General features: G+C 40.7%; 1 protein-coding gene across 3 annotated transcripts in view; it reads left to right on the top strand.

Moving 5' to 3' along the window:
- The first annotated feature begins 6789 nt into the window (after positions 1-6789).
- Positions 6790-26992, top strand: part of LOC121331040 (trinucleotide repeat-containing gene 6A protein-like) — a 106116-nt gene continuing 85913 nt past the window's right edge. The window contains exons 1-2 of one of the 3 annotated variants that reach the window (XM_041278154.1): positions 6790-6864; positions 15586-15661. The gene's annotated coding sequence lies outside the window, so the exon portion shown is untranslated. Of the gene's footprint in view, positions 6865-15585; positions 15662-18771; positions 18835-23405; positions 23485-26992 lie in introns of those variants that run through there. The other 2 variants (XM_041278156.1, XM_041278157.1) reach the window with 2 other exon arrangements.

Here is a 26992-nt window from a genome sequence, read left to right as displayed (position 1 = left end):
AGAGTTTAATTTTAACCACTAGTGTGCCTTCCGAACAATATTTAACTGCTTATAGTTTGCATAACACTTGATGTTGATTTCTCAGAGTCAACACAATTTCAGTTTGAGACTTGAATTATATTTTCTGTTGCAGTGCAGTTAATAGGCCCATTAAAGGTAGATCCACTTTGGGCTGCATGCTCCCCCTGTTGTGTGGAACTGCGCAGTCCTTTGGCAGTGAATACCTTGCTTATCAATCTTACAGCTTTGTCGACAAAAGAGCACATTCTCACTACTTTCCTTCAGTTTCCTCCAAACCAAGCTGCACGTTTGTAGGACAAAGTGATGCAGAGAGGCATTTTTAGGTAACCCATCGAAATATTTGAGATGTCTGTATATTCCAATTAGTAGCTCTAATGATGAGTACCTAGCCCAGTGCATGAAGCCAAAGTAATGAGAGTGTTGAAGCTTCCTGTTTGTAGAACAGTCCTGTGACATTCAGGTCTTTCAACTCTGTTATGTCTACCTACACCAGTACTATACCATAGAGCATGTATTAAAAACGATTTGCTTTATACCCTAATATGTAACACGTTGTGGGACAGACCGTGCAGTAAATGTAGATTTATTGTTATGGGCCCAAACTTATTATTACACTTCAATTTGTACTTTACATTATTATTTCCTTTTGAATTGCAATTAAGTCTTCATCAGTCCGTTCTAAATACTCCTCTTATGTATGTTAGAAGCTCTTAGAGCACTTATCCATATGAACTGCCACTTACTGTAAAGTGCAGGCTGCTGTGTTACTCACAATACTCCTGAGTGGCACAAAGCCAGTCAGTCACTCACAGCTTTGCCATATATAAAGAGAGGTCTGAAACAAAGGCATGGTTCTTTCATTCAGAAATTCACCACTGTAGAAAAAATACCCTGTTACGGGTGGGGAGAATTATTGCGGATCTTCTACTTTAAGAATATATAGCAATAATGTAAATATGGGAGAAGTCAGTGATCCAAATTGTATGCAATTAAATTATATTACATAATAAAACAAAGTCGGTTTAAAATAGTGCTGGTACAGATGCATTTGTAAAAAGTAGAGGTACATCATTATTTTCTTTATGTGTAACCCCACTGTAATATAATACTGCAACAGAGAGAATAGGACGTATTCAGAAAATTGACATTGTTTGATATACAATGCTACAGATGGAAGTATATTTTATAGTCATGTATTTTATTAATTTTACAGATTTTATTGTTTCAATCAAATAACAATACAATATACTAACTACAGGAGGAAAGAAATGAAGATATTGTATAATTTTTTGGAATTACAGTTTTTTAAAACAAAAGCTCCTATGGCATTGCAATTGTTTGTAATTAAGACCTTGATTTGACCTGTGTAGATAGCAAATTTCCTCTCAAGTGTCTGTCAGATTGTTTCATGAATGGTTACCCTATGAGAATACATTATCATGGATATTAAGCACCATAAAATATCCCCCAGTTCCCAGGGAGACCAATGGTGTTCAAGAAATAAAACAAGCAAACACGAAAAGCGGTGAGGCTACTGTATTTGAAATTGTGGTGTAGCAATGATTGTTTAATCTTAATTCCTGTGATAAAAGCAACGTGGCCTGTTTGCATTGCTTTAATGAAAACACGTTCTGATTAATAACACAATTCTAACGTTTGTTTAGAAATTCAGATATCACCCGTTATTGATGTCAAGTTGAATGTATCATTTACTCATAGCTTTTCAGTTCACCTATTGTCTAGTCCTGGGCATAATCGCTGCACTTGATTCATTGAAAGAGAAATCCTTTTGCATTAATCACAAGATGATGCAGTCTGTGCCAGCATTTTTTTTTTTTTTTTGCCATTCACACAAAAGCACTGTTTAAATGAATTGAGTTTTACATATGCACAAGAGGAATGCTCACACGGTATCAATTATCACTGGGAAGGCAGCTGCATCTAATGAGCTACATAGAATGTACAAAATCACGTCAAACTGAATTTATTTGATTTACATGCATGATTTATACATATGCTTGTAACATGACAGGCGTATTTAAAATCTTATCGTTATTATATAATGGTATTTCACAACTGTTGCCCTTACAATCCATTTTTTAAAAAAGTAATTTATAGTCTAGCAATATAAAATTACTGATAAACTATTAGGTATTGAGTTCCAGAATGAGAAGCATAGATTTTTTATGAGGAAACAATGAAGGCACTTTTCTTATTGTATAAATTAATTACATTGTTATAATATTAGAGACACTTTCAAAATATATATTTGGCTGTAGAGGAGATAAAAAAAAATGCATTTTATATTAAATAGAATTTGAAAGTTATTTTATTTACTATCGTCCCCTTTTTTTAATTGTATGAAAGTAATCGTGTATCTGTTCCTTGTTAGTGAACTGTACAAAATCATACTAAATAACAGTTCCTGAAATGGATGTTTGATCTGAAGTTGTCTTGATATAGAGCGATTCAATTAAAATGTGGCACTCGTTTACAGACCAGCTTTGACTCAACCCCTTTGTCTTTGCCAGCAGGTCTCAGTGCCCATAAACATGCTGTCATGCACTAGCCCCCATTTACACAATCATTTACAAATACAGCCCTAAAGAAAACAAGACAATGCACGTTTTAAAGCATGTCTGATAAGGACAATATAATTAGCATCAAGTGTCTAGAATTGTGGTACATTTAGTATGACTAAAAATATAAGTTAGCCATGCTACAAAACAGATGCTAAGTTTGGCTTGATATGTTTAAGATATTGTAATCCAAAATAAAATACGTAAAATCAATCAATCAATCTTTATTTTATATAGCGCCTTTCATAGTGGACCACCATCACAAAGCGCTTTACAAAATGTAGTAACAACAAGAAAATCCATAATACTTTAAATACAGAGAAATGCATAATACATGATATACAGTAAAAAATAAAATAAAAAAACCATAGTACATTAAATACAGTGGAAAGTGCATAATGATAATTACAGTATGTTAAACATATATTCATTATGAAAGTTTTATGTATTTTGTTTTGACTGAACTAGGTTAACACTTGCTGTTTAAATCATTTATTATGTTTGTAAATTAATTTTTATAACTTTTACAGGAAAATGTTAATATTGTGTTTTAATACTATTTTTTTCTTAAACGATAGCAACAAGTTTTTACTATGTTTGTATGTATGTGTCTGTGGGTGCTGTTAAATTTTTAACTGTCCCTAAGACTTATAATAGGAAATATAGATATATAATATATCTATATAATATATAATAATATATATATATATATATATATATATATAGATATATCATACAATATAGCATATGTATATATATTATTTTTTTAAAGTGAAGAAAATAAAAAATGTCACTTTTTTTGTTTATATTATTTCTATTTAAAACCAATATTATATATATATATATATATATATATATATATATATATATATATATATTATATATATGTGTGTGTGTGTGTGTGTGTGTGTGTATTGTGAAATCTATTTTATGATTAAATAACGTGTATAAAAAATAATCTGTGTCCTGATTTATGTTTACTGTCTTCAAATTCTGAAATAGCTTGATACTATCTGATATGTTTAACATATATATTCATCATAGGGTGTAATTGTTATCATGTATCAGCAGCTAAACAAAGCCCAACCTTATAAACTAAAACAGCGAGAGATAAACAGTACGCTACAAATCATAGCCCGTTACCTAAATGCATATGCACAACATAGAAATAAGTCATAGTTAAGTTTGCTAACAGTCAGCTCTAGACAGAGAAGTTAAGTGAAGACTCAAACTTGCAAAAATAAAATTATGAATATGTAACATTACAAGTACACTTTTTGTGAGTAACGACTAATAAATAATGGAAAAGGTACCTTTTAAAAAAAAAAAAAAATTGTTACTACTGTTCATTACTATTTACCAATAAATATAAAAGAGACAAAAAAAAAAAAAACTGTTTCTAAACATATTCTGTTTAACACATGAACTGCAAGTTCCCGGAAAGTCATTCGCTAAAGCCTTAGAATTTCAATATTCGCCAATAGTCGAAAGCCACGTTTACCCCCAAACACTGTGCGCCGACATTTTAATTCGCCTCAAATCTTCCCTTCCTCCATCACTAGTGTTTCTCTCTCTCACTGCGTCTGTTGAATGTGCTGGACTGCAGAAGGCTGCTGCCACTTGTCTCACCGTGGCATTCCTCAGCATTCAGTGCCAGGTAAGGAGAAATCAACACAATTCAACCCTTTAATACCAAATAATGGGAGCGGGCAGTGCAGGGGTGTGTTTCGGGTCCGTCATTGTGTGGTTGGCACTATTTAAGATTGTAGACAAAAAAAAAAAAACATGCAAGCGTGCCAAAATGTACAGATGCTGCATAGCCTGTGTTAGGGCTAGTAGGCAATGCAAAGCTTTTGCTCTGGGTAGGAAAGTGGCAGGGTTCCAAACCATCACAGGTTTTTTGTTTTGTTCTGTTCAGCAGTCTGTGTACAAACTAAATAGCATCTTGTCATCGGATATGCTCCAGCGTTCTGGGAACAATTGTCAGTAAATGATTTGGAAACCCTACCGTCACCATTCAAACCTTTTTTTTTTTTTCTCTACTGTTTTATTTTTTTTTTGTGCGTGTGTGTGTTTTGTTCTTGTTGTGTCATTTTTGTTTTTTTGTAAAAATGCTCCAATGAATCGAGCATGGCAGCGTGCAAAGTTGCAGTTTGTGTCTGGGTGACGTCAGTGGCAGACTGGAGCGTGATGAATACGTTTTGCAGTGTGCAGTTGCAGAGCATTTACTGCAGAGCCTGTGAGCTGTTTTTTCCCCTCCCTGTGCAGCAGCAAGGGTTTTTTTTTTCCCTCACATAAATCCTAATTCATATTACAGTCCTGCTACCAGTGCCAAGCTGCAGCAACCAAAACTGTTAGTCCTCAGTTTTCATTTCCCATTTCTTTTGTTGCCTTCCTTTTCTTCTTCGTCCCCAGTGGAAATTTGTCAAAGAAGTCGATCAATGCCTGCTCGTTTGAGAGGTAAACGAGAGTTGATTAATTAGTATCAGGTGCATTCTGTGTGACAAGAAAAAACAAAAACATCCTGCGCTTTTAATTTCTGTTAACTCCACTATTGCGGCACTGCATCTGGCCCAGGCTGAGACTGCTTCAGCAGTAAGTGCTGGGATGCAGCACAAAGGGGAGAGCGAGTGAGACAGAAAAAAGGAGAACACCGTAAGGAAACGTTGGCATCTTTTATGGCACCTTTTTCATTTTTTTTTACATTTTTTTTAAGCATGGCCCTTTTATGTCTTGTCCTTTGTTACCATTCATTTATAGCCTGTTTGGTTTCTGTTATTTTTTTTTTTTCTACAGCCAAAGCTTTGTCCCCTTTTGTGAGGATCTTGTTTGGTACTGTCGCTGAGGCTTCTTGCCAAGTCTGCCTAATTAAGATTAAGCATATGCAGATTTGCCTTGTTTTCAGCTAATGACAGCTGCAAACAATTATTTGTCGTGCTTGCTGGTTGTTGATTGGCGAAAGTGAAAGCCAGGGGAGAATTCTCAGTTTTCACAGGCGTTTTTTTTTTTTTTTTTTTTTTTTTCTTTTTTCTTGCTGGATATTTCCGCAGCTCGGATTCTTTAGACAGAAATGGCCGCTGTGGACTCCTTTCTTGTCTTGCGAGGGAAAAATGGAAGAAAAGCTGTTTTTAGCTAAGCCTCTGCCCTCCAGTGTGTTTACTTTAGCTGTAGTTTGTTATTTAGGGTTTTTTTTGAGGCAAGATGGGTTTTTATTGAGAATTTGCAGACGAGGCCATTGTGGAATGAAAAAATTGTTTCCTAAAGGGCAACGGGTGTTTCTATTTTTATTTATTTATTTCACTTATTATTAGGGTAAGTGTTGCACCAACAAACCAGATGAATAAAGCAGATAAACTGGACATTTGTCTTTCCTTCATTAGTTGTTGGTGTGCCAGAGACGCAGTTAAATTGGCCAGGGCTCTATTGTGCTCTTAAACCCTCTTTTGGCTTCACAGCAGAAACCAAGTGCATCCCACTGAACAGGCTGGCATCTATCCAAAACTGCCTGGGCTTTTGGAAGATGTTCTTATAGCCCTGCTTAGTTAGCATGCAAGGGGGAGAGAAAAGCTGAAACAATGGCTAGTCTGGCTCTAGCAAGGCCACAGAGGCATGACACTTGGACAATTTTTTTTTTTAATTTTAAGAGTGTTTCGTTTCATTGTTTGTTTTTTAAAATATATGCATATTTCTGAATTTTTAAGTTTGTTATTTCTAGCATATCAACATTGCCATGCACTATTTTAGTACTGTGTGCTGCTTATCATATAAATTAATAGAGGTCTAGTCTGAAAATGTCTCTGTCAAAAGTCAGAATCTTTATTTAAACAGTCTCTGGGTATTTAAAGATATATGTCACCAAGGATGTGCACCGAAAATTTCAAGAAAATATTTTGTAGCAAATTTATAAACTTATGATTTTCTGGATTATTATTATTATTATTATTATTATTATTATTATTATTATTATTATTATTATTAACAGTTCTATCATTTAAAACTGTGGTACTGTCAATAATTATCAGCTCCTAATAACAATGTTGTCATATTGTTTTTTTTAAACATCATTCATTAGCCCTTTTTTTATAAGAGTGACTGCAACTTTCAACATACACTTTTCTGCCACAACAGTAGATGTTGGGAATCCCTTTGCCAGGAAGAAACGGTACAGCTCATACCACCTGGATTAAACTGGACCGAGCTTCTGCAAGTATACATGCCAATGGAAATCTGTGGTTATTAAACCTCTCCCTGACCCTCTGCACTGGTAGGTAGCAGTCTTGATGGAAGTATCTGTGTCAGGAAAGAAATTGTGCCATGCCTCTAGTAGTGATTCTGCCATGCTATAAAGATACAATTGCTTCCACATAGACTCTGCTTACCCAGTTTCTGGATCTGAATGTAAGTGTGGTCGCACAGAATTCATTTAGGAAGAGTCATGTGGTAAGGTGACACCAGCCTACTGTACCACACCATGCTACTCTGTGTGAGGGTTCTGGAAAATGAGTGGCCCTCGATTCCTCGTAGACTTCATAATTCAGGTATGTCGAAGCTGTAATATTTGCAGGAGGCTGCGAGTGAGGACCACGATTCAGGTGTTCCTACAAAAAACTGTTAATTTGAAACAGTGAAGAAACTGCAGTTAATGAATGTACTTGGAAGGCAGGTCAGTTTCATTGTTGGTACCTAGCATGAATTGCATGCATTTCCAAGCTTTATCTGTAGAGAAGAAGAAGAAGAAACAACTATGATAAAAACAACATCAGTTTAGAAGTACTAGTCTTTTAAACAATTTTTAGGTGGCAGTTGTAATAAAAAAAAGTGTCAGAAGACTGTTGAAACTACGTTTCAAATTGCAGTAATACATTCGTATTATTATACTGTAGCAGGGAGAGATCTGTGCTGACTCTGCTGGTGTGTTCATGGGCTGCAGGAAGAGGGCGGCAGTCGCCCAACAACCGCCTGTGAGTCATGGCAGTGACACGGGGAGGTGGGAAAGTGGGTGTGTGGACTTTCCCCCTCTCTGAATGGCTGAGAGGCGAGTCTTGGGTGATTGTTGGTCCTATAAAATAACGCTCTGCTGTCTCCTCAGGTCTGCCCTTATAGACTCGCTGAGAGTGCTGAAACGCTGGTCGCGGACCGAGAACCAGCCGGGAGAGAAAAAGACACGCAAGTGTCACAGTGAGACAGTGAGGGCGGGGAACCCTTGGGCAGACTCCTTAAAAATATAACAGAGCAGGCTAGGTAGACGGCAGCGTAGGACGGAGATCCGGGTCGCACGGGCAGCGGCGACCGGGATATTGCTCCAGAGTGCAGCACCTTTTATTTGTAGTTTTGTTATTGTGTTATTTTGTCCTTTGTTATTTTTGCCTTCTGTTTTCGTTGTTATTTCTTTGAGCACCTGCAAGGCACCGGTATTGTGTACCATCGCTTGGTATGCCCGTTTTTCTGTTTACCATCATTGGTAAGTCAGACCACGGACCCACAGCGCCATCTGCGGGATAAACTGAAAAACAGCACCCCCAAAAATAAAACTGGGCACCTGTGCGGTGTTGTCAAATCCACCTGTCTGTCTCCTGTGTCAGTGGATTACCCACCACCCTTCCACACGTGGTGTGAGAAGTGGGATTCACTGGCACTGCCCCAAGCAGTGCAGCTACAGAAGGAGCAGACTAGCGATGGATGCTACTCAGTTTGCCGCAATGATGGACCTCCTGCGACAGACGCTCACCGCGGCAGTGCAGGGGGCGGCCAGACCCGCAGCTCCAGACCACTCCCTACAGAGACCCACCAAGATGACGGCCGAGGATCGACCTGACGCCTACTTGGAGGTGTTCGAGGCCATGGCGATCTCGGCCGGGTGGCCTCATGCCCAGTGGGCTAGCTGTTGGTTACCCCAACTCACCGGGGAGGCTCAAGCAGCTGCAAGGACGCTGTCCCCGGAGCACATGCTGGATTACCCCCTGCTAAAGGCAGCCATCCTGAATCGTGTGGGGGCCACCCCGGAAGGCTACCGTAAGAGATTCCAGGAGGAGCCGTTTGCGGCGGGGGAGCACCCCCGAGCTATTGCCCACCGGCTAAAGGATTACGCCATGGGCTGGCTGAACCCAGACGCGGTCACCAAAGCTAGGTTGGTGGAGCTGATCGTAGTGGAGCGGTTTCTGGAGTGTCTGGCCCCGGGTCTGCGGCTATGGGTCCAGCGACAGGCACCAGATACTCTGGATCGGGCGGCTGAACAGTAGCAGGCAGCGAGCCAAAGTGTAAAACTGCCGGGGAGGAGTGCGGCTCCCGGATCGTCCCCTCAACCGGCTCCGGAGAGGGCAAAGGGACTGGGGGGAAGGGGTAGTCTAGGATTTGGAGGGGAGTGTCGGTGGGAGCTCCCGGCCCGGGAACTGGGGTAGGGTGGGGATACCCACGGGCTGCTGCAGTGTCAGACCGGGGTCATTATCGGCGAGCCCCGTTTATGGCTCCAGTGTTTCCCCCTCTTTCCAAAACTTCGGGGAGAGAAACCAGCCCACCGAGGTGTTGGACATGCAGGGAGGCGGGCCACCTCGCCCGGGACTGTCCCTTGGAGTGTGACCTCAGCCAACCAGGTAGGCAAGATCAATTACCTCAGTCACTTACCTCAGTCACTTCAGCACAAGGGTTTTGTTATTCCTGTGACAGTGGATGGTACAAAAACCCAGGCTCTCCTGGATTCAGGGTGTGGTCAGTCTCTAGTACAGGAGAGCCTAGTCTCACCGGGGTATAAACGTATATTGGGACGGGTGCGTATTAAATGTATTCATGGGGATGTCCGCTCCTATCCCAAGATCAGTGTGTGTATGACTATTGGCCAGCAGGTGACGCAGGTGCAGGTAGGATTATGTCCTCGATTGCCGGTACCAGTAGTTCTGGGACGGGACTGTGAGCAGTTTAAAGATTAGTTGGCTGCCCTGACAGCCCCGTCCTCTTTATTGGTGAAGAAAGAGGAAGTAATTGGAGAGATTTTTCCCTTTCGCGATCCAGAATGGTTTTGCCATAAATTTAAACCCCGTAACACTAAACGGGAGCACCGGATCGCTAAGAATGAGGGCTGGCAATGGAGGGAGTCGGAGAAGTTTCAGGTGGGGGCAGTTGGTGAAGAGTCCGGGGGGGAGGTCGCGGAGCCAGCGCAGGGGTCTGGCTCGTCTGCCTCTGCTCGGGACCGACCTGACCCCGAGTTGGAAGCCATGGGAGCTGATTTCTTAGCTCGCTCCCGTGACTTCCGACTCGAACAAGCGCGTGACGACGTGCTGGGCAGGCTCTTTGACCAAGCAGCGGTGGTTAATGGTCGGGTGGTCGAGCCCAGATGCGCTGCCACGTACCCCCGCTTTGAAATTGATCGAGACCTGCTGTACCGTGTTGATAAATTACCCCAGACCGGTGAAGTGCGTCATCAGTTGCTCATTCCTCAGCCCTTTAAGGAGGATTTGTTGCAGCTGGCTCACGCTATTCCCCTGTCTGGTCATTTGGGAAGGGATAAAACTAAAGCAAGGCTTTGTCACGGTTCTTCTGGCTGGGGCTGGATGGCGATGTCAAGCAGTTTTGTGAGCGTTGTGGGGAATGTCAAAAGGCCAGCCCTAGAGCCGTTCCACGAGCCCCACTGGTGTCTTTGCCCCTAGTGGAAGCTCCGTTTGCGCGTATTGGGATGGACATAGTTGGGCCATTAGAGAGGAGCGCGGCAGGATACACCCACCTACTTGTCATTCTGGATTACGCTACGCGTTATCCAGAGGCTATTCCCCTCCGATCTATGTCCGCTAAGTCTGTTGCCAACGAGCTTGTTAAGGTTTTTCTCCCGGGTGGGGATTCCCAAGGAGATATTAACCGATCAAGGCACCAATTTTATGTCCCGGCTAATCCGCGGAACATGTAAGCTTTTGGGAATTAAGACCATTAGGACCTTGGTGTTTCATCCTCAGACCGACGGTTTGGTGGAACGCTTTAATAAGACCCTTAAGAACATGTTGCGCAGATTTATTCGTAGTGATGTGCGTTACTGGGACCAGCTGATTCCTCCCCTTCTCTTTGCGATCAGAGAGGTTCCCCAGGCTTCCACTGGGTTTTCACCATTCGAGCTGCTGTATGGGCGGAGACCCCGGGGCGTGCTCGACCTGGTCAGAGAGATGTGGGAGGAGCAGCAGGACAATTCGACCAATACCGTCCGGTATGTGTTGGACCTGCGCAAACGTCTTGAGTCTGTGGGGAAATGGGCGCATGACAATTTGCAGCAGGCACAGCACAGACAGGAGACACAATATAACCGAGGAGCCCAGTTGCGCACATTTCAGCCGGGGGATAAGGTACTTCTGTTATTATCCAGTTCTGAGTCGAAACTCTTGGCTAAGTGGCAAGGACCCTTTGAGGTTACACGCCAGGTTGGGAAGGTGGACTATGAGATCTGCCAGCCGGAGCGACGGACAGAGAAACACATTTACCATATCAATCTCTTAAAGCCTTGGTTACAACCAGAGGCGTTGTTAGTGGCGCATGCAGATGACGTCACGGACCTGGGACCTGATCTTTCTGTGGCAAGAAAAGGATCGGTACAGATTGCTGAGAATCTGACACCAACGCAGAAATGTCAGGCTCGCGGTCTGGTGGCGGAGTTTCCTGACGTGTTCTCTTCAGTCCCGGGGCAGACTCGAGTAGCCCATCATCACATTGATATTGAGCCGGGGGCGCTAGTTCGCCAGAGGCCGTACCGTATACCTGAGCGTAAAAGACAGGTAATAAAAGCGGAAATTGACGAAATGCTGAGACTGGGGGTAATAGAAGAGTCCCAAAGTGACTGGAACAGTCCAATCGTTTTAGTTGATAAGCCAGACGGGTCAACTCGATTTTGCATTGATTTCAGACGAATCAATGAGAAATCGAAATTTGACGCTTATCCGATGCCCCGGGTAGATGAGTTGCTGGAGCATCTAGGAGCTCATTTTATGACGACACTGGATTTAACGAAGGGGTACTGGCAGATACCCCTGACTCCGGAATCTAGAGAGAGGACGGCGTTTTCGACTCCCTTCGGGTTGTACCAATTTAGGACCATGCCCTTTGGGTTGCATGGAGCACCCGCCACTTTCCAGCGGATGATGGAGCATCTTGCGGCCCCAAGCAGTAGCTGCTTACATAGATGATGTGGTTATCCACAGTGAGGTGGCCGAGTCATCTGTGTAAGGTAGCGGCGGTGCTGCAATCCTTGCGGGAGGCGGGGCTCACTGCTAACCCAAAGAAGTGTGCCATTGGGAAGAGTGAGTCGGAGTATTTGGGGTATCGAGTAGGGGGCGGCCAGATCAGACCGCTAGTTGCTAAGGTGAAAGCCTTGGCTGACTGGCCACAACCAAAACCCAGGTGCGCTCTTTCTTGGGACTAGCGGGCTATTATAGAAAGTTCATTCCGAGTTTCGCTACGCTCGCTGCTCCCTTGACAGACCTCACCCGGAAGGCTGCCCCAAATACGGTTCAGTGGACGGAGTCGTGCCAGAGGGCTTTTCTCGCCTTGAAGCGGAGGCTGTGTAGTAAGCCAGTGTTATGCAGCCCGGATTTTGGTAAGAGATTCACCCTGCAGACAGATGCGTCAGAGACAGGTCTCGGGGCAGTGTTGTCGCAGGAGGTTCGGGGAAGCGAGCACCCAGTCCTGTATATCAGCAGGAAGCTCCTTCCCCGCGAGAAAAATTATAGCACCATCGAGAAGGAGTGTCTCGCAGTAAAATGGGCAGTCGAGTCACTCCGGTACTACCTCCTGGGGCGACACTTCACCCTGGTTACAGATCATGCCCCCTTAGCATGGCTTCACCGGATGAAAGATAGCAACGCCAAAATTGCACGGTGGTACTTGGCCTTGCAGCCCTATGCCTTCAGGGTAGTCCACCAAGCAGGAAAGCAGCATCAAAACGCAGACTTTTTCTCTCGGGAAGGCATGGGGGTGTAAGATTTTCGAGTGAACCGGTGGTGTCATTCTGAGGGAAAGGATATGTAGCAGGGAGAGATCTGTGTTGACTCTGCTGGCGTGTTCATGGACTGCAGGAAGAGGGCGGCAGTCGCCCAACAACCGCCTGTGAGTCATGGCAGTGACATGGGGAGGTGGGAAAGTGGGTGTGTGGACTTTTCCCCTCTCTGAATGGCTGAGAGGTGAGTCTTGGGTGATTGTTGCTGTCTCCTCAGGTCTGCCCTTATAGACTCGCTGAGAGTGCGGAAACGCTGGTCGCGGACCGAGAACCAGCCGGGAGAGAAAAAGACACGGAAGTGTCACAGTGAGACAGTGAGAGCGGGGAACCCTTGGGCAGACTCCTTAAAAATATAACAGAGCAGGCTGGGTAGCCGGCAGCGTAGGACGGAGATCCGGGTCGCACGGGCAGCGGCGACCGGGATATTGCACCAGAGTGCAGCACCTTTTATTTGTAGTTTTGTTATTGTGTTATTTTGTCCTGCAAGCGCCGGTATTGTGTACCATCGCTTGGTATGCCCGTGGTTCTGTTTACCATCGTTGGTAAATCAGACCACGGACCCACAGCGCCATCTGCGGGATAAACTGAAAAACAGCAACCCGAAAATAAAACTGGGCACCTGTGCGGTGTTGCCAAATCCACCTGTCTGTCTCCTGTGTCAGTGAATTACCCACCACCCTTCCACATATACCTATTCATAATTTTTTATGTCAAATGAAAAGGTAAAGTAGTGAAGATTCACAACTGTTTGGGATGCAGGCCAAGTAATCATTGTTTGCTGCTGGTTGAGAATGATAAGGCCATGGTTTAAAAAAAATATTAGATGGATAGTTCATTATTTTTTATTGCTGTTGTTTTAATTAAACAAAATTCAGTTTGAATATCAAGCTCATAAAATAGAACATTCTCACTCTATAATAAATGCCCCATCACACTTGGGAAGGATGAGTAGACACAGTAATTAACCTGCTTTGGTATAAACAGTTTCACCCGATTTCCAATCTGTGTGCAATGTCTCCCTTTGCCTTGCTGGATGTGACAGCAGTTTTGCTCCATATGCTCCCTCTGTCAGCAGCCAACAATGCAAACATGTAACAGCTCAGTTCAGTCCTAATGCTTCAACAGTCAGTAATTACATGTACTAATAACATTGTTTAGGTTTTACAGATATTAAAGACATTTTGCACACATTTTTAAAGATAGGTTTAATGCTTATTTTACCATTGTGCATCCCTCATTTACATAATACACGTATTAGGTTTGCCGTCATTGTGAGCATGTATAAGCAGACAGTGGAGACAAACGACAGCTACTCTAAAATTGCAATTCCAAAAAGGATCTCAGACAAGAAGTAAAAGACCCTGGATCCCTGACTAGATGGCCTCACATCCAGCTTTCATGTGCTATTGCGGGACTCGTATGATAACAAGGTCTGCCATCCCGAGGGAATCTAGTGAAAAACACAAACAAATAAGCATGCAAGAGAGGCTTCTGTCAGATTTCATAGAGCAGGTAGCTAAGCTGATCGCTTACTGAACACCCTTTCCAGTACCTGGTGTCGCTCTGAGAAAGCATGTGCTGAATAGCTGCAGAGGAAGATGGTTACAGAATACCTTCACCACCAGCTTGCACTGTCCACTCAGTTGAACATGCCACCTTCATCCCCAGGCCTTCACAGTGAGGATTGTGCTGGGCCAGGTGTTGTGAAAGGATTTCTGGAAAAGATTCCTGGCTCGGAGGAAGTGGGCACTAGCTGGACACTGGCTTCACCCTGGCATGACACTGGCTTTACCCTGGTGTGACACTGGCTTGACACTGACTTCACACTGGCAGGGGCATGTCTGATGTTTATGTGCTGCCCTTGCTTCAGTGCCAAATCATCTATTGATTCTCATCTTTCTCTGCTGAGACCAGTATTTTTCTGATATCCTAGCATCTGCTGAATTTTGATATTACAGTGATGGCCATATAGCTGGTAGCCTACGAATCTTGGCCCTAAAGTGGAGATTGTGGAGATGATGAGTTACACAGTGTAACTGGTGACTCAGACTTTATTTTATCTCAGCAGCAGTTTCAGCAGAATTGGTGCAGGTAGCTTATGTTGCATTCTAAACCACGGTTGGAAGACCAATTGTACAATGTATAGTTTATGTTACAGAGAGGGGTCGCTTGACTGCAACCATGTTTTTGTTTGTATGGAAGCAAGTTATCTTCAGTTAAATGTTTTAATTAACTCATTGTAATATTATTGTTTTTGGAAGTGGAAGTGGGCTCTCCAGTGTTGTATAATAGCTAACTGGATGAATCATGCACATTGGTGACTACTGAATCAAGGAAGAAAAAATTAAGCTCTTTGCAATGATGTTAAAGGTACAGAACCAAAAATCATCGGTTCTTAAAGGCCTATGTACTGTTTTAGACTGCTGACTATTCAGCGCAAGTCACTTGTGACCTTTATTCAACTAAATTGCTTTTATTGCTAGTTTGATATCTGAGGTGTCAAAGTGAACAGCACAAAATATAGAGTCTGCAGTTTAAAACTGTAATTATGGAGAACTCGCCAAATAACAGGAATAGAGTTTAAATTGTTTATGTAGTTTCCTCTTATCAAAAAAAAACCTTTGATAAGCATTTCTAAGAGAAGATGCTGTGACTTTAAATTAAAAAATGTACAATACTTTTATTCCAAGGGGGGGCGGGGGCAGAGCACTGAATAGACATTTAGACAAGTGTCAGTACCAAATAGTGTGCCTTGCTCATGCTCAGCTCACTTAATTACAGAATACCTATGTGTTTGTTTTATTCATAAAATACTGCATCTGTAAACTGTAAGGCAAGCAAATACAGTTTAAAGATGTAAATGCATTCTTTGGGAGTATGTATAACAAAATAATTCTGACTGTATTGGATTAATGCAGCCCTTGTGTAAATGCAACGTGTCTGAGTCAGAAGGAAAATTGTGAAACTATGAAATGCGACCTGTGCTTTAAGTGCAACCACATTTGTTTCATTTTGTTCCAGAGTTTGTGTTCTGAATAAAACTCAAGTGCCAAGAAAGTTGAAGGGAGCCATACACCACAAAGAGCCAGTACTGTGAGTAAGTACTGTGCATCTTTTTCCATTTTGATATATATACAAATAAGTTTTTCTTTATGGAGGGCTGGCGGTTCAAATCCTGCCTAAAAGTGGGACTTAGTTGGCAACTTATCTACCAGCCCAAGTAAATGTTGCCTATGATAAAGCTGAACACTTAATCTGCATGTGAATTACTGCAGTATATCGCAGTCTAACCTGTTTAGTAAATGGGCCAAATGAATGTCAGAACAGACACAAAAGGCTGGTGTTTATTTAGTATTATCATATTTGAGTGTGTCATTTTAATGTTTTTAATATTACGAGGCTTTGAAAATATATATGGGCTCTAAAACATTACATATATTTTGTTTTAAAAAACTTTAAAAAAAGATTATTTGTTCAGTTTACGTCATATAGCTATTGAGTATTTTAAATAAAAATCAGATCTAAGGTAGACTTGTGTGTCCCCCTAAACAGCCAACTGTGTTTCGAGCCCAGATTATTATCATCAGTTCTCAGATGCAGCCTGAAGTATTCTCCATATTTGCTTATTATACTAGAATATGACAGTGACATAAATAAAGTGGCAAATTAGCATTAGGAGTGGTAATTGAAACCAAAAAGAAAGGAAGTGGAGATAAATGATACAGATTAGTGGAGATTAAGTAGTAAAGCTCTTGAGGGGGGGAAATCAGAGCAATTCAAATTAGACCATCTCTCGCAATCATACAGGTCAGGTTTGCAGTGAAATTTGCAATGCAACTTTATCAAATAGGTAAGTTTAATGTAAATCACCATGTATGAATGGGAGAGGCTGTGCAGTTGAAACAATCCTAAACCTGGCCAGTAATCAAGATCTGTCGTACTGTGTTGAAATCTACTGCAACTGAAATCAAGTTTGTGCATTTTGTTTTATTAGAAATGAGTAACTCACAAATATCTTGCCATAAATGTAGAAAGTTATTACCAATTATATAATAGAATCAGTATCAGGAGGCATGAAGAGCCCAGCTCTACTGTACTAAAGAACTGTTTTCTGGCTAATTCACTTTATTTCATAGCGTAATGGTCACCTGTATTGTTATTTTGGGTGCAGTCTTGCCAGTAAGTGTACGTACAAATGAGCAAAACATGTGTGTTTGAATTTTCTAAATGATATTCAAAAGTTGTCTTTCCTCTCACATATCTTCAAATCACTTGCGACCAAGGGCGCTGGAACTAGGGGTGCTGGGGGTTTGCGGTAGCACCCCCTGGCATTGCATGGCTTCCAACATATACAGGGGTTACAGTTTTGTTCAATGGCTTTCAGCACCCCAACTTTAAAAATCATTCCAGTGCCAGTGCTTGAGACTGGGTGGGGAAGCTGACTTGTCACAAACATTCTGACGTCTATTTTAGTGATGTAAACAGTGACGGGTCTAAGTACTGCTGGCTAATTAACTTTACGCAAAAAATCTGGTTTCTAAATTTGATGGCCACGGCATTACGATCTCTCTGTTTCACAATACAGTAGAAGAAAGGGGAAAGCCCTGTTCCAACAAACCGTCTCTCCTCTGCTGTTTGATTTATACAGTGTGATGGGGTGTGATTGCCATTGGATTTATACACGGTGATAAGTGGTTTTATATTGTCATTTGATTTACACACCGCGGTAGGCTTTATTCCCCCTGCAGTTTTAACCTCACTACACAGGGGTAACTCTGCTGAAGAGCCATGCGTGTAGCCATCCCAGGAGGGTAGACTTTCTACCAGTGTAAATACATTTCATAAAAAATGGATGTGTGCTTGACCCCCGTCTAATTGGGCTGCTTACCTTCTTACTGTCACCTGCCTGAAATTAAACCGCATGCAGAACCTTTGTCCCAATCAGTGTTGCCGACGGACCGTATTATCTGCTTTCTCTAAATTAGCCAACTAAAGTAACCCTGTAATTGCTTCCTCAGTTTTGTCTGAGAAAAAGTCAGTAGGTGACCCCTGCATCACGTTTGAGCTGTCCTTTAGAAAGAAAGTGACCTTCACATCAATCGTCTGGCTGCCTCATTTAGTACTCCATAAGCGCCCCAGAGAACGGACCCATGGGCTTTGTGCACTTATTAACGTAAGTGTGCTCAGTTACTGAGGACAGTACAAACCGCTTAGTGCTGGAAAGATTAGGTTAGAGTATTGAGTTGAGTTCTATTCATTATTAATGTTGATTATGTTAAAAATTGTAAAAATAGTGTGGAAATTGTCAGGAATACTAATATAAATTTTCTTTCTGCAGGGTACATTACATATTAATTCAATAGGAATTCTTGTTCTTGATCACTTTATGTGCTGTAGTTCCTATATTTATACAGTAATATACAGCTCTGGAAAAAATTAAGAGACCACTGCACAATTATCAGTTTCTCTGGTTTTACTATTTATATGTATGTGTTTGGGTAAAATGAACATTTTTGTTTTATTCTATAAACTACTGACAACATTTCTCCCAAATTCCAAATAAAAATATTGTCGTTTAGAGCATTTATTTGCAGAAAATGACAACTGGTCAAAATAACAAAACAGATGCAGTATTGTCAGACCTCGAATAATGTAAAGAAAATAAGTTCAGATTCATTTTTAAACAACACAATACTAATGTTTTAACTTAGGAAGAGTTCAGAAATCAATATTTGGTGGAATAACTCTGATTTTCAAGCACAGCTTTCATGCGTCTTGGCATGCTCTCTACCAGTCTTTCACATTGATGTTGGGTGACTTTGTGCCAATCCTGGCACAAAAATTCAAGCAGCTCGGCTTTGTTTGATGGCTTGTGACCATCCATCTTCCTCTTGATCACATTCCAGAGGTTTTCAATGGGGTTCAGGTCTGGAGACTGGGCTGGCCATGACAGGGTCTTGATCTGGTTAGTCCTCCATCCACACCTTGATTGGCCTGGCTGTGTGGCATGGAGCATTGTCCTGTTGGAAAAACCAATCCTCAGAGTTGGGGAACATTGTCAGAGCAGAAGGAAGCAAGTTTTCTTCCAGGACAACCTTGTATCTCTTATATATATATATATATATATATATATATATATATATATATATATATATATATATATATATATATATATATATATAATTTTTTTTTTTCCATCAGGTAATGGAAAGTATTCTAAACTATGTGAGAGAAAATGTGAATGCAAATACAGACCCTGCAAGACATAAGGTAGGAAGGCATGTTTTATTGCATAGCCTTGGCTCTTTTCCTGCAGTTTTATGCATGGCGTTCTTTAGAAAGAGAGTCTTCGTAGTAAAAAATAAAAAGGATTTAACAGGACGGTTGTCTGTCTGTTACCTCGTCCCTAAACAATTTAGGAGCTAAACAGCGATTGAGAGAATGTAGTTTGTGCGTCTTATTCTAATCGTGAGGCACGCTTTAGGACTGATTCACATCTATTCTAAAACCTCACTTTTTTATTTAAAAAATCAACAGTAACATTCCTTGAACAGTAGATACTAAAAGTAATTCCGATGTGGACACTTGGTGATTTTGTACAGAGTTGATTTTTTCTTTGCAAGCGCTATGGCAACTCACTTTGCTAAGTGGTGATGTGATGTCAGAAGCATCAGCATTACATTCGCACCAGTGTAACCAGTTGAAAGGCCACACAGATGCTTGGAGGGTTATCGCAGCAGGCAAGGGAATGAGAGGCTGTTGCACTAATCAGTGTTTGATAGCAGACGTGACACGGCATGCTATAAAAGCTGACAGAAGTATCTCATCTGAAAACTCCACTTATTGATTTTTCTGCTCTCTTCTGACAGTGGGAATCTTGCTTCTACTTTGTCTTGAAATGAATACAACTTATTCATTTGACCAATAATATTTATTTGCACCACACTAATTTAAAATCGCCCCTCCCCCAAACACACACTAAAAACATGTATAGTAAAAGAACATTAGTATTGCTGTTACCAATATTGTGAAAAGGACATATGCTATGTAATATGGTAATTCTTCTTGCAATGGTATAAGGGAATAAGACTGGGGATATAGGGACAGTGGTTACAATTTAAAATAATGGTCGCAAATTCATAATGAATTCCGGTTGAATACCACAGTCCTGTTAATTCATCCTGATTTAAATAAAAAACATATCCCTTTCCCCTGCATCCATTGCTATTTATTCTCCACTAATTCATACCCTCTTACTCACCCTCCATGTGATTGTAGAAAGGGTTAATTCATGCATGCCTTATACATGTGATCAACATAATGTGTTACAAACGAACATGGAATGAATACGGGTGATGAAAACCACATGATTTAACAAGGTCAAATTAAAAATGAATCACTTTAGGACTTGGAGGAAGTGCAGAAGATATTCCAGTGTTATTCCTGTGGGATTCAGTCAGAAATCAGTATAAGTTTGTGAAGACTGTTTAGGTGGTCATTATTTGCACTGTGTAGCCACAGACTGGTATATGCAATTTAAAATAGTTGAACTGGGAATGGAAGAGGGCATTATGTTTAGTGTTACCATTCTGAATTGAATACAAGCCCGAGTCACAAACTCACACAGCCCAATTTGAACACAAGAGTGTTGTTTTTTTTTTTGTTTGTTTGTTTGTTTTTTGGAGCAAGGATGCAAGAGAAGGGAAAGAGTTAAAACATGAAGAAAAAAAAAGCTCTAAAAATCTTTTTTTTTTTCACAGTCTTTGTAATTTCTGTCGTCTAATTTAGTGTTCCACGTGTATAATTTGTTAATTTACGTTATCTGAAGCGCCGCTTCTAAAAGGCCCTTTTGTTGCAAATCCTTTTTCAAGATGCCTATTCAGTATTCACAATTTTAAACCTTGCACACACAAACACAGTTGTAATTCATTGAAATGTAATTTAAGGTAAATTAGGATGCTGTAATGTAATTAGAACACCCTTACATGGAGCATAATACTAATTGAGAGTCATGTCAAGCTGCATCCTTTATCCTCGATTTTAGACACGGTTTAGCACAGACTGAATTAACAAACAGCTTAGGCGCTAATGAAATCTTGTTTATGAAAAATGAATACTGAAAACAAAGATTATTGTGTAAATGAGACCACAGCAATCAAAATCCCTACCTCAAAACCACGGCTTATTACTGAATTCATACCCACAGATACTGTACACTGGGCTTGTAATATTGTAATACAACTATGTGGTTGGGAAAATAACTTAAATACAGCACATGTTCTTAATGTATGTCGTTCCATCCTCACAGTCACTGTGTGTGTCTGTATTAGATACAAGTAAACAGTAACTACTGTGTAAATATGTAGTGCTGCACCTTTATTTTGAAGTGTGGGTTTTTCCAATATGTTGGCATATGCCTAGATTTTTTTTTTTCTTAAGAAAATTGTCCTGTTTCAATTGCATGGGTGAAAAAAAGTGAAGGTTTGTTGGGTTGTTTGGTCCTTGTCCAGATCTTGTCAACATCTCAGAAAATTGGAGGTTGAACATTTTAAAAATGCAATTCATTAGCAGGCTTTAGCGTGTGGCCATCCCCTTAACAAAAAAAGAAAAGGTTGGAGGATTTAACACAGTATATTGCATGCACACTTGGTCAGCAACTCATAGAGCCATGAGATGAACACAGTCTAAGTTTTGAAACAAAGCAGCTAGTTTAAGAATATTACTCAGCCTGATATGTTATTAGACAAAGGCCAATTTGAAAAGTGCATTTGACTTGCAACCAGCCTATTTTTTTTAAAGACAGTGATTATACCTTTACTTGCAACTGATGTGCCACAAATCACTCAAGGTGTGCAAACAAAAACATAAACAAAGACTGACAACAACATCTTATTTAAAATAAACCCTCGAAATCACTCCCTCTACAGTCTGTATAAAGAGATGCCACTGGCCATGTTAGATCTGTCACTGCGGTTCAAGGAAAAAAGGATGTATCTTGCCAATGCAGATTGCAACAGTGCCATCTAGTGTTCAAACTTTTCCCTACATCCAGCTAACAGCCCTGCCTCAGTGGAAGGAAATGTTGCATAGTGCCCACTGCTGTTGTCAGTATTTCCACTATTATAAAATGCATTGTCAGGGTTAACAGCAATAAGGGAAGCTTTCTTTTTTTCTTTTTTTTTTGCAAAAAGGAGGACAGTTTTGGGATGAAAGTTTTTTGTTCTGAAAATGTTTGATTTCACTGTGGGTTATTTTATTATTTAGCCATTTTCTTATACTGTAATATGTATGTGTGTGTATAGATATATGTTTTTATTTTACATGGGCCATTAAGCAAGGGAATTAACAGAAGAGGAAGGATTAATTAAATTACCACTAATTTCATTCCGTGGATTAAAATATACTCTAATAACCTTATCTAAAATGGAGAACGCATCTATAATGATCTTTTCTTGTACATTTATATGATATATTCATGCAGCAGAAAAGCTGAAAGTTTTTTTTTTTTTTTTTTTTTTGTGCCCATGGATAATTCTAAAACAGAATATTCTCGCCTGTGTAATCTAGTGAGTTGTAACTTCTGTGTTGCATTAAAGCCTCGAGCAGCATTGCAGGCATGGGTCTCAAATGACCGCCGATGTGCCGTGAATTTAAATGAGATGGAGCAGTCGTGCAGGTTTAAACTTTTCTGGCAAACCGAAAATGATACTTATTTGTTGTCAATGCGAGCAATTAGCAGCTCGGTGGATTGAGAACGCCTTGATCTGAGCCTGTTCCATTACTTAGGCTAATTGAGAAAAAAAAACAGTTGTCTGCAGGTTGCGCCCCACAATGCTTGGGGAGACAAAGCCGCTGTTGTGTGCTCGACAGTAGCCTGACATTACAAAAGCCCAATTATGCCTCAAGCAGCAGCAGCAGTAACTGGGTTTCAAAAAAATTATTTTTGTCCATTCCGTTTTAAAACGACACTTAGGATTTTAAAAGAGACACTTATGTTTCATAAGTGTGCAAAAAAAAAAAAAAAAAACATCATTTTTTTAGGTTCGCAGTCTTGCTATTATGAGAATATTTTTTTTAAACTTTAGCCCTGGTGGGGGAGCTGGGCAGGCAGCAGAATGGATGTGTTCTCCTGGAGGAGACACAATGGAGGTTGTGTCTGCTCTCTGCAGCATGCCAGGGAATTGTTTTATAAGACCAAGGCAGGGCGAGGCTTGCCGAATCGCACTGTGCCCGGGTGTGTGTGTGTGTGTGTGTGTGTGTGTGACAACGTACAGCTTGATAGAGGAGCAGCCATGGGATGGCGAGTAGCGGCATTGATTAACAAAGGAGGGTATTCAAATGAAGTTGGCATACTTCCGAGACGAAGTGGCTCATAACAGACGAGAAAGGCATAATAAATATTCATTAAAATCTTGGCATCTCTGTAGCCGCTGCAGTTTCACACAGATCATTCCCCTTTCTATTTTTTTATTTGATTTTGTTGCACATTGGCATTAGCAATCTGTTTTAAAATCTGACATGAATAAATTAATTACACTGGGACTTCAAAAGTAGTCATTTTAGGGAGTGATCTCTCACTCTCTCACAGGACTTGTCTGCAGACTCTTCATATCAGGAGTGCTGGCTCAATCATGTGATTCGTGACCTTGGTCATGTGCTAACGACAACATGTGACCCTTCCCTGATACGTGCCCCCCCCCCCCCCCCCCCAAAAAAAAAAAAAAAAAATGGGAATACAAAAAATAAGCCTTTCTCCCTTTTTATTTCACCTGCCCTCTTTAGTTTAGTCCTTACCTTAGTGTTGCATTTTAGAAAGCTCTCTTCCACCATTACTCTGATAGAAGCTGGTAGAGAGAGAGTGCCACGAGAACTGCGCCTGAGAATCCAGCCCTGTACTTTCGATTTGCGACTTGCAATTTGGTAAGTTAACTGATACTTCGAGCAATTAATTTGAGCAGCTTTCCCCAAGCAACTCATTAGCATGCACGGTGCAAAGCCGGGTGTAAATATGCGTGCAATTTTGTCAAATAAATGAAGGCGCTCTATCAATAGAAGCCGCTGTCAAGCTGAGCGAGAAGAGTGGAGGCATGTTTTGTTGCAGACACTAGATTCCCTTTACAAAATCCAGCTATTGATATTTATTATTTATTGTGATAATATAATTCTTGAGCTTTTTCTCTTGATTTATTCAGCTTACAGTGAAAGGCTTGTGGAAGTGTGTTTCTGTGTGTACTCAGCTGAAGCCTTCACAGTGGGGACTATTTCTTGTGTTGCCTTGTTCTGTATTCTGCCATAAGTTATCTGAATAGGTGGATGGCAAGGTTCTGTGTACGACCTTTTTCATGCGGTATTGTTAGAAAAAAGCTTAGCCTTGTTACAGCGTAGCAATGGAAGGAGACTATATTGTATCTGCTCATTTGATTGTTGTGCTTGCTTTTTATGTCGCGAATAGAGGAAACTTGTGAGCAGCAGTATTTTTTAAAAGACTTCTGTCCTTTATTTTCCTGCACCCAGCACCCAGTTAAAGTCCAGAGCAGTCACAGACGCACTCATGTTCGTGATCAATATCTCCTTGAAGCCCGGGGAGGGCATTTACTTTTGGTTGTGTTTGCAGCATAATGAAGTATCACGCCAGTGCAAATTTGCTTGACGAAGAATAGGGAGCCCTTGAATGTGTTTTTTTCTGACTTAAATAAGTGCTATTAACCAGTGGCGGTCTGAGTTCAAGTTTAAAAGTAATACCAAGAAGACCTGCGGTATTGCAGTCGTTTTTTTGGGTTTTTTTTTTTTTTTTTTTTTTTTTTTTTTTTCCTCCCTTGGCTCCCAGGCAATACCAGCTTGAGCTTCATTAGGATTCAGGTCCACTGCCGTCACCGTGGAGACGATGGGAAAGCAAGACTTTGTTGAATTAGAGTCTGGTAGGACGCAGCCTGCTGTGAAAGGGGCAGCTGCATGCACACAGTGATGGGGGCTGATGAATTACTGCCCCTTTTCAGACACAGCCCTTTGTTCCCAGTGTATTGTCAAAAGAGAAATCGGGTAGGAAAATAAAATTAATCAGGCACGATTTGAGATCTGGGGAAAGAGGGGGGAAAAAGCTCTCCATGTTCCCTGTTCTCTGTGCTTTGCTATGCTTGTGCATAGTATGGAACCTGCAGATTTGTTTTTTGTTTGATCATTTTCTTTTTTTCTTTTTTGTTTATTTCCCAAGTGATCCTGGAAATTCTTAGGAAATACTGTAGACTTACCATGCCACTGTAGATGATGCATTTGTTTATTTTTCAGTTACATTGCCTTCATTGATTTATGGTTTGACTACAAATAACATATCAAGTTTGCTTTATACACTGTACATAAAGATAGATGGGATTGTTACAAGTATGCAACATTATTAGCTATTGTCTGCATCCTTAAAATCTATTAAAATCTATTCTCTAAATGAAGCATTTAATGCAAATGTACTGTCCATCATATTGCTGACAATATCTTTTTAATAAGTGTTAAGCATTAATGTTGTTGTTTTTTTACACTAATGAGGAGCATTAATATGTTTATATATATATATATAAATATTCCTTATATTTAAATTCTGTATTAACATTCTTTCACATGCTCGGATCAAGCCCTGCGATTTTCAGTTCCGCTGCAACTTTGATTCAGTGTGGGTAGGTAGATTAAAAAAATATTAATCATTTTTTGCAAGCGTCTGTGAGATTACAGTGCCAGGAGAGCAAGCGCCAGGCTAGATGGGAGACCTGGCATCGTTAATGTCGCTTTGTCAATCCCACTAGAAACTGCTAACCTTGTAATATTGAGAGTCAAGCTCCCACAATGCTCTTTTTTATTCTCCCTGGATTCATCTACCAATAGCAAGGTTTCTTTTTCGTGATTTTACAGTGCAGTCATCCTTGCCAATTAAATGCCACCGCTGGATAAATAATTATTCTAGCGCAGAGAAAAGGAGGAGGCAATGGGAGCGCACAAACTGTAGGCAGACAGTTGGTTTATATCACGTTCTGCAGGGAGAAAACGATTGTTTTACATTCTCTTGGTTCTTTTTGTTCTCGATGCTATTGATACAAACTTGAAGTTCTCACAGAGCAGCGTTAGGCAGGACCGTTTAAATTAATGGTTTAGGTGTTCCCATGCTCGTTGACCAGCGTTTGCCACAGTCTGGCAGATTGTGAGCCAGGAAAACTCCCCCACACAAAGACCTGCAAATAATAATCATCACCAAACCTGAACAACACCTCTACCCAGCTGCTCTGTCCTGGGTCGATCCGAGCTTGAGAATTCTACCTAATTGTGTAGAATCCGAGGTTTGGTGATGTAGGACAAGGATTCCAGAAGTGCACTGAAGTTCATTTAACCCACTGATTTTAACAATGTCAGCAGATTGCAAACTTACAGTGACGACTGCTAACAACGTGCTAATCAAGCCACACTTGACAGCCAAGCACCTTGGCAACCAATCCCTGCAAAAAAAAAAAACAGTAATAATAAAAGAAAGAAAGGACTGGAAAATAAAAATGCATAATGATTCTTGATGATTTATTTAGACTCTCAGCTGTCACCATGCTTTTCTGAGTGCCATGAGGACCCAGTTAGAGGTAATGATCCACATTGGTTATTTCAGACTATGGTTATTACTGTGGGTTTTTGTGAGACTGCAGAAATGCAGAAGACTATACTACAAGTACTGTACCAACAGTTCTAGAATCATTTAGACCCACTTTAAGGTGTTTTGGAGGGGTGAGATTGTCACCATTGTATTTTAACTATAGTTAACATTAAAGGTACATCATTTTGATGTTGAGGTTTTCGTTTAAAGGGAACTTAAGGACCTTTTTATTTTATTGTGTTACAAATCAATTTATACTACGATGTTGATGTGTTGGACAGATGTATTCTCCCCATTAGTACAAATAAATAACAAACCCAAACAAAATATATAAACTGGTTGCAAAAGAATGTAAACGGTGAAAAAGCTGTTTGACAATTCCCTACCCTTCTACCGCTGTGACATTACATTGACATACCTAGGAGAGTCTTGATGTAAAGGTAGTAGCAAGGACAGATCCTCTACATAATTTAACTCTCTGCTACCAGTCGTCACTCGTCTTCTCAAGTGATGGGAAATGTAGTTTCTGAGCGGGTCCATGCTGGATGAAGCCATCTTGAGGCAGGAATGCAATTTAAAATTTTATGTAAACAGTTGTAGCAACACATGGGAACATGTAACACAATAAAATTAAAAGGTCCTTATGTACCCTTTAACATCTTCAGTGTTACTCAATGTTTAACATAGACTGAATGGCTAAGGCTTGGATGAGCTACCTGTTCTTTTTTTTACAAGGTTGTAATTTTCCAGCAGTGCAGATGATACAAGAAACCATGTCCATTAAGTAAATACCCAAGGGTTTGTCCA

Source organism: Polyodon spathula, chromosome 18 (assembly GCF_017654505.1).
Source record: "Polyodon spathula isolate WHYD16114869_AA chromosome 18, ASM1765450v1, whole genome shotgun sequence".
In the NCBI taxonomy this organism is placed as follows: Eukaryota; Metazoa; Chordata; class Actinopteri; order Acipenseriformes; family Polyodontidae; genus Polyodon; species Polyodon spathula.
The sequence above is the reverse complement of the archived record's forward strand: the minus strand, read 5'-3'. Positions and strand labels throughout refer to the sequence as shown.